General features: G+C 40.0%; 1 pseudogene; it reads right to left on the bottom strand.

Annotated features, from left to right (window-relative positions):
- Nucleotides 1–3,711: 3,711 nt before the first annotated feature.
- LOC115772751 (Ig lambda-1 chain C region-like) lies at nt 3,712–7,772 on the bottom strand (annotated as a pseudogene).

The raw sequence follows: 7,772 nt of genomic DNA, 5'->3' as shown, positions 1-7,772 counted from the left end.
TTTGAACATTATTTTTTCCATTAAAATGCTTTTAACTAAAAACTTAAATATTTCAAATACATGCATGTACATACAAATCCATATATTTTTTTAGGATGTAGTGGCCAAGTGACTGTAACTCAGCCTGCGATGATCACATCTTCACTTGGATCCACAGCCACTCTGACCTGTGACACCAATCCAAAAGTTTATAATTGGACAGAGTAGTAAAGTACACTGGTATCAGCAGAAATCTGGACAAGTACCAAAACTTCTGATTTACAGAGGCATACACAAACCATCCAGTGGTGGAGTTCCAGTTTGATTCAGTGGAAGAGGAAACGGTATTGATGCTGCTCTGACCATCAGTGGAGTTTAGGCTGAAGATGAACCTCCCTCATTCAAACTGCAGAGACACTGAGATGTTACAGCAGGAACTCAGGACTCTAAAGACGTCATATAATTCACATTCAATAAACCTAAATAAGCGTCTCCTGACTACAACTTTCAGTCATAAAAATCAAATTGATTTAATTAACTTGATGCATTTTTGAAAGAACAATAACAAACAAACAAAAAAGAAAATCTATCAATTTCTGGCATCAGTAACAATCACAAATTAAAAATTAACCAAGTCTGAACATTTTGAGGGTTTTGTGTCAAAAACAAAGTTTACAAAAGCAGACACACACACGCACACGCACACGCACACGCACACACGCACACACGCACACACACACACACGCACACACACACACACACACACACACACACACACACACACACACACACACACACACACACACACACACACACACACACACACACAGGTATTTGTTTGACTAAGCAGGTCGTGTTTTGAATGATTGCTGTGCTTCACTGCTCTTAAAGCAGTTTAAGAAGAACCAACAAGAAACATCTGAGCTGAGTCTCTGACAGTGAGATTTATCATAATGATGATGTTACTGACTTCACTGCTGATCACACTGGTGCTCAAACTTCAAGGTGATGAGGGATGTGTTTCTAGTGTGACCTGCTCTCTGCTCCATTGTACTTTACATCACACTGTCATTTCAATAACATAACATATTTTAATTCCTAGAATCAGATGCAAATCCATCTGTGACTCAGTCTCCTGCATTTAAGGCTGTTTCTTTGGGGCAGACGGCCTCTCTGAGCTGTACAGCCAGTCAACGAGTTGAAGATGATCTCAGTTGGTATCAACAGAAACCTGGACATCCTCCCAAACTTCTGTTTTACAAAATCAGCAAACCTGAATCTGGTACTCCGAGTCATTTCAGCAGCAGTGGATCTGAACCTGAGTTCACTTTGACAATCAGTGGAGTTCAGGCTGAAGATGCTGCAGTTTACTACTGTCAGAGTCTCCATGTAATAAACAGTGCTTTGGTGTTCACACAGTGATTTGTACTAGTACAGAAACCTCCCTCAGTCAGACTGCAGAGACACTGAGCTGTTAGAGCAGGAACTGACTGCAGCTGCTGAACAGGAAGAGACTCACAGACCACTGAACACAGAGCTGACAGTAACCTCACCAAACACTAAATACACTGCAATATTTTCATCAGCTTTCATTTCTATGCAGTATTGTTGTGAAGGTATAAGAATAATTCCTTCTAAAATAAGAAAGAAAGAAAATGAAAACTCAAAGATAAACATGTTTTCATCCTCTTAAAAACTCAACCTTTTTTCTTTGTTTGGATTTTTATGTTTATTTACTAATGGAGCTGAAACAACCAGCCTGTGAGAAAAAAAAAAGGTGTAAAAAGTCAAAGCACTCAGACAGATTTCTCACCTTTGTCTAAAATTATTCAAATCCATCTACAGGTAGCTTTAAAGCTCTTGAAACATTTGGCTCATTATTGCAGTTGTAACTGTCTTTTACATTTATGAAATTATAAAATCTGAAGACGCAAAAAGACAAGTTTTAGGTAATGATAGGTTTTGCTTTCTTGTCAAAGTTAAAATTTTTAAACTAACCAAAGTGTCTGAAAGTGTAGCAGGTTTCATTGGACACAAAGCTAACAAGGCTAGTTTTGATTTTCAGTTACATTTATCAATGAATATTGGCCTTTTCTCAATGAAATCATCATTAAACTTTTTTTTTTTATAAACATTTAACATTTTTTTTACCTACCAAATCCAAATTAATCAGATAAGATGTTGAAATGGCTACAATTAAAACCTAATGAATCTCAGTTCATTTCAGTAAGCTACATACACACTGGACGCATTGCGTTTTTGCAAATAAATGGCCCTCAAAAAACACACTGTGAAAGAAATGAAGTCTACATCAAACGATGATGTAATGAGGTTGTGATGTTTCTAAACAAGAGAAGGAAGAAACAGAGATTCATCCAACTCATAAAAAAGCAGCAGCAGGGAAAGTTTTATGGTTTGATCCCAAAGTTGAAGCTGCATCATGGCCACTTTCACGCATATTTCAGGATATCAGTGGGCAGTTTGAGCTCTTGTTGGCAGAGTTGGGATCATATGTGAGGAGGCAGAGAATAATTTCAGAGAGCTGATTGACCCAGAGCAACCTGTAGCTATGTGTCTGAGGTAAAATACTCTGATTTCATTGTTCTCACATCGCTGTATATTCAGGGCATCGGTGCGCGTTTTGAGCTGTGACCTCACATGTTGCTAAATGCAGCACTCTGATTGGTCAGACCTGTTTGTTCGCTTGCGAAATTCAGAAAAATCGAACTTGATCCAAAAAAAAAATAAATGTTGCAAATTCGTCCTGCGAAATGACACGGTTGGTGTAAACAGCTGCATTAAGAACAGGCGAGTCCGAAAAATATTTTTAACGCACGAAACATTCGCACAGAATTTATACGTTTATACGTGTAAAGGATTTAGCCAGAAAAAGGATGAGTTCAGGGATCATGTGGTGACTTCACTGTCTCTGTGGTATCAGCTAAAAGGACCAGGAGACTTAACCCTGGTTGTAATGATGACTGATCATCTCAAATTCTATAAAAGTTTTTGAAAAACTGTTTCTTAACATTTCAATAACTAAAGTTACGTTCTCATTTGATTTCAGAAGAGGTTGCCTGTTTAAATATTTGAACATGGTTTCTTTCACTAAGAATTTATTTTTTATTGTATTTTTAACCATGCTAAAACCAGGTGAACGTTTTTTTCTAGACTTTTGTGTAATTTCAGTTTAATTTACTTGATCAAGGCAAAGTCATTCATTCTTCAGCAAGAGTAAGATTTGGAGTTATTAAACACTTTGTTGCCTTCTCCTCACAATTAAAATAAAATAAAATAAAATAGAATAAAATAAGATAAAACGAGACCTGAAGTTTCGTTCAGCCAATTCCTTATTCACACCACATATTTGATTTGTCAGAGATTTTCAAGGTGGATGTCCTTCCTGACACAAACCTGTCTTAAATCAGACCTCTGTCACCTGCTGAACAAATAGGTTAACTATGGTTCCAATATAACTACTTCACCACTACATGTTTAAAAAAAAAAGACCAAATGCTGAGCAATATGGATCACTGCAAGTTTTATTGACACAAAAATCAATCATTGATAAGCACACTCACATCTAGCTTCAAATCTACTCATGTTGTTGTTATAAACACTTTACAGCAGTGTTATTCTCCCACACAGAAAGCTCTACTTTCTTCTGTAAGTATAAAACTGATTGATCACAGCAGCAGGGATGCACGTACTGCTCTCTCACACTAAGCTCCCATCCTGAGATTCAGCAGCCCTTCTACCCTGCACACTGGCTCCTATGGAGGGATCGGGACTGTGTGTTGCCATGATGGATGACCTTGCAGGAGTACAGATCTCCATTCATCCAGCTCTCCCAGCTCAGTGTCAGGGTGCAGCTGCTGCTGTAGCGTCCACTCTTCTCCTCCTCTGAGCTGATCAGGATTCCCTCTGTCACCTGTGTGTCATCCACCGCCCATATCACTTCAGCTCCCTGAGGAGAGTAGCCAGTTAGGAGGCAGCCAGCGTGGCTGAGCCCCCGGAGAGCTGCTTAGAGGAGGGCTGAAGCAGAGAGACTGAGGGTCTGACCATGGGGCCAGCTGGAGGGGAGAGCAGAGAAACACGAGGAGCAGATTAACTTCCACTGTAGGACAGAGAGCTGAAGATGAGAGAGTTAGGATACAGAGTACAGCACAGCACTGTGGATTAACTGTGTGATGATACTGTGAGCAGAAAGACGAGGTGAGAAATGGGAGGATATGAGGCCCTAACAAAGTATAACTAAACAGTAAATGTCCTGACACATTTATTCTGTTGATGATAAAAATGAAACGTGTACAGGAAAAGTTAAAGTTTGTCATCTGTTTGTTTCACTTCCTTTTCACCACATCAGACTAACGAACTGTAAACTCGAACTGTTAAAGTGCATTTATATGAAAACCAGTTAATTTAGTCAACAACATAAAATGTTATATCCCAAATGTCAGTCAGATTCCACATATTATATTTTCAGTATCAGACAGCAAAACAGTTATGATCCAAGGTTAACAGCACTGTGAATAACTGTGCACATGAAACTGTGATCAGACAGAGGAGAGATGGTTGTAAATGGGAAAACATAAGGCTTTAACTAATAATTCAAAATTCTATTTTCACATTTACATTAAATGTACATTGTATATAGTGTTATTATTAGTAGTATTAAGGTTAATCTTGTTTGTTGATTTTATATATATTCTTTTCTTAACAGTGTAAATTATTATATCTTTATTTATATTTATAATAACTGCGGCTGCTGTTACACCCAAATTTCCCCTCTGTGGGACAATAAAGGCTGTTTCTTCTTCTTCTTCTTCTTCTTCTTCTTAAATTGAATCTTTAAATATGTGTAAACGTAATGATAATTTAGAGTAAATGTTTTGTTGCTACAGTTTTATTCTTGATGGAAAAAATAAAAAGCTGGACTTTGTCATCTGTTTAATTTCCTTTTCACCACATTTAACTAACGAAAAATGAACTCAACTGTTAAATTAGAGCTAAACAAAAACTTGTATATAACTATATATGTGCTGTTTTTTAGGTAAAAACATGAAAGTTTTATCCAACCTGGATGAATGTAAAAAAATTCACAGGTAAAGGTTAAACTCATATTTTCAGTGTCAGACTTTGTGAAAAAATTATTCACTTAAAAACATAATGAAAAACTGAAATAAAAAAAATAAGTATTTAATCTAGACATTACTTAAATATGTTATCATTTTAATTTGATTTTGTTGTATCAAAGACTTTTGGATGGCATCAAAGCGATTCTGGCAAACCGTCAGGCGACTCAGGAGGGGAAAGCAGTGCTCCACTCACACGGTTTATAGTGCGGATGGGGTGCTGCTGACTTCAACTGAGGCTATAGTCGGACGGTGGAAGGAATACTTCGAGGACCTCCTGAATCCCACTGACACACCTTCTGTAGTGGAAGGAGAGTCTGGGGACGAGGGAGATGACTTGACTATCACTGGGGGTGAGGTCACTGAGGCAGTTAAACTCCTCCTTGGTGGCAGGGCCCCTGGGGTGGACGAGATTCACCCTGAGTTCCTGAAGGCTCTGGATGTTGTAGGGCTGTCTTGGTTGACACGCCTCTGCAACATCGCGTGGAGATCTGGGGCAGTGCCATTGGATTGGCAGACTGGGGTGGTGGTCCCCATCTTTAAGAAGGGAGACCGGAGGGTGTGCTCCAACTTTCAGGGGATCACACTCCTCAGCCTTCCTGGTAAGGTCTATGCCAGGGTGCTGGAAAGGAGGGAAAGGAGGGTCCATCCGTTAGTCGAACCTCGGATCCAGGAGGAACAATGCGGTCGCGGTCCTGGTCGCGGAATGCTGGACCAGCTCTTTATCCTCTCAAGAATATTTGAGTGGGCGTGGGAGTTTGCCCAACCAGTCTTCATGTGCTTTGTGGACTTGGAGAAGGCATTCGACCGTGTCCCTCGGGGTATCCTTTGGGAGGTCCTGCGGAAGTATGGGGTGTCTGGCCCGTTGTTGCAGGCCATTCAGTCTTTGTACAACCGCAGTGAGAGCTTGGTCTGTATAGCCGGTAATAAGTCGGATTCGTTTCCGTCAGGGCTGCCCTTTGTCACCGATTCTATTCATAATTTTTATGGACAGAATTTCTAGGCTTAGCCAGGTGGCGTAAAGCTTCTTTCTTGGTGGCCTCAGAGTCTCATCTCTGCTCTTTGCAGATGATGCGGTCCTGTTGGCTTCATCAGGGGGTAGCCTCCAGCTTGCAGTGGAACGGTTCGCAGCAGAGTGTGAAGCGGCCGGCATGAGAATCAGCACCTCTAAGTCTGAGGCCATGGTCCTCAGCCGGAAAAAGGTGGAGTGCTCTCTCTGACTCAGGAACGAGTTCTTGCCCCAAGTGTAGGAGTTCAACTATCTTGGGGTCTTGTTCACGAGTGACGGAAGAAGGGAGCGGGAGATCGACAGATGGATCGGGGCTGCTTCTGCAGTGATGCGGAAGCAGCCCGGTCTGTCGTGGTGAAGAGGGAGCTTAATGTAAAAGCGAAGCTCTCAATTTACCAGTCGATCTATGTTCCTACCCTCACCTATGGTCACAAGCTTTGGGTAGTGACCGAAAGAACAAGATCGCGAATACAAGCGGCAGAAATGAGTTTCCTTCGAAGGGTGGCTGGCCTCTCTCTTAGAGATAAGGTGAGGAGTGCGGCCATCCGGGAGGGGCTCAGAGTAGAGCCGCTGCTCCTCCACATCGAAAGGAGCCAGTTGAGGTGGCTCGGGCATCTGATTAGGATGCCTCCTGGCCGCCTCTTGGGTGAGGTGTTCCAGGCATGTCCCACCAGGAGGAGGCCCCTTGGTAGACCAAGGACACGCTGGGGAGATTATATCTCTCGGCTGGCCTGGGAATGCCTTGGGGTCCCTCCGGATGAGCTGGAGGAGGTGGCTAGGGAGAGGGAAACCTGGGCTTCTCTGCTTAGGCTCCTGCCCCTGCAAACCAGCCCCGGATAAGCGGAAGAGAATGGATGGATAGATGGATGGATGGATGTTGTATCATTTTTTAAAATGTATTTAATGCCAGATTTTCAGCATCAGCCACAATGACCAAACTCCAACAAATATCCACATCATATGAAACACCTGAAATGAATTCTTGTCTAATTATATTCTGATATAATTTATTGATATATAATTATAATTGATATAATTATAATCTGATATATTTTAAATAATAATTATGCAATATGTTGCAGTAATAAGAAGATTTAGATACTTACAATGAATGATTTTGGTTCCTCCACCAAAAGTCCACCACAGTGATACAAACTCATTGAGTGGCCGTACAAAAACCTCCTGCACTCTGAACAAGCATCTAAATACTGAAAATAAACTTTTTTTCCAGGTAAAACTGAACAGTTTAAAAGTTTTTAGTCAAATGAAAAACTGTTTGCATTCAAATAGCTTTGATTTATCCCACAATTTAAGACAATTTTCATCATTTTCAGTGTAAATTTTTTAAACTGAGACACAAAAATTGATTTCATCTTACAAGTTGCTAATGTATGGTCATTTAAAAATCAGTTTCAGAACATTTAAAAAAAATCTTTAATTACAAAAGTGCAATAATAAAAGTTAGAATATATTAGTGTTTGTTGATCTAACAAAGTAAAATATATATGTACCAACCAAAGAATCATTTCAATCCAGATGTTTAAAAGAATCACATTCTGATATATTTTCCTGTACTCAGTTAAGATCATAATAATGTAATAATAATTCATGTAAATCCAATCAGTATTCTTTCTCACTTTGTGTCCCAT

Source organism: Archocentrus centrarchus, chromosome 22 (genome assembly GCF_007364275.1).
Source record: "Archocentrus centrarchus isolate MPI-CPG fArcCen1 chromosome 22, fArcCen1, whole genome shotgun sequence".
NCBI lineage: Eukaryota > Metazoa > Chordata > Actinopteri > Cichliformes > Cichlidae > Archocentrus > Archocentrus centrarchus.
The sequence above is the reverse complement of the archived record's forward strand: the minus strand, read 5'-3'. Positions and strand labels throughout refer to the sequence as shown.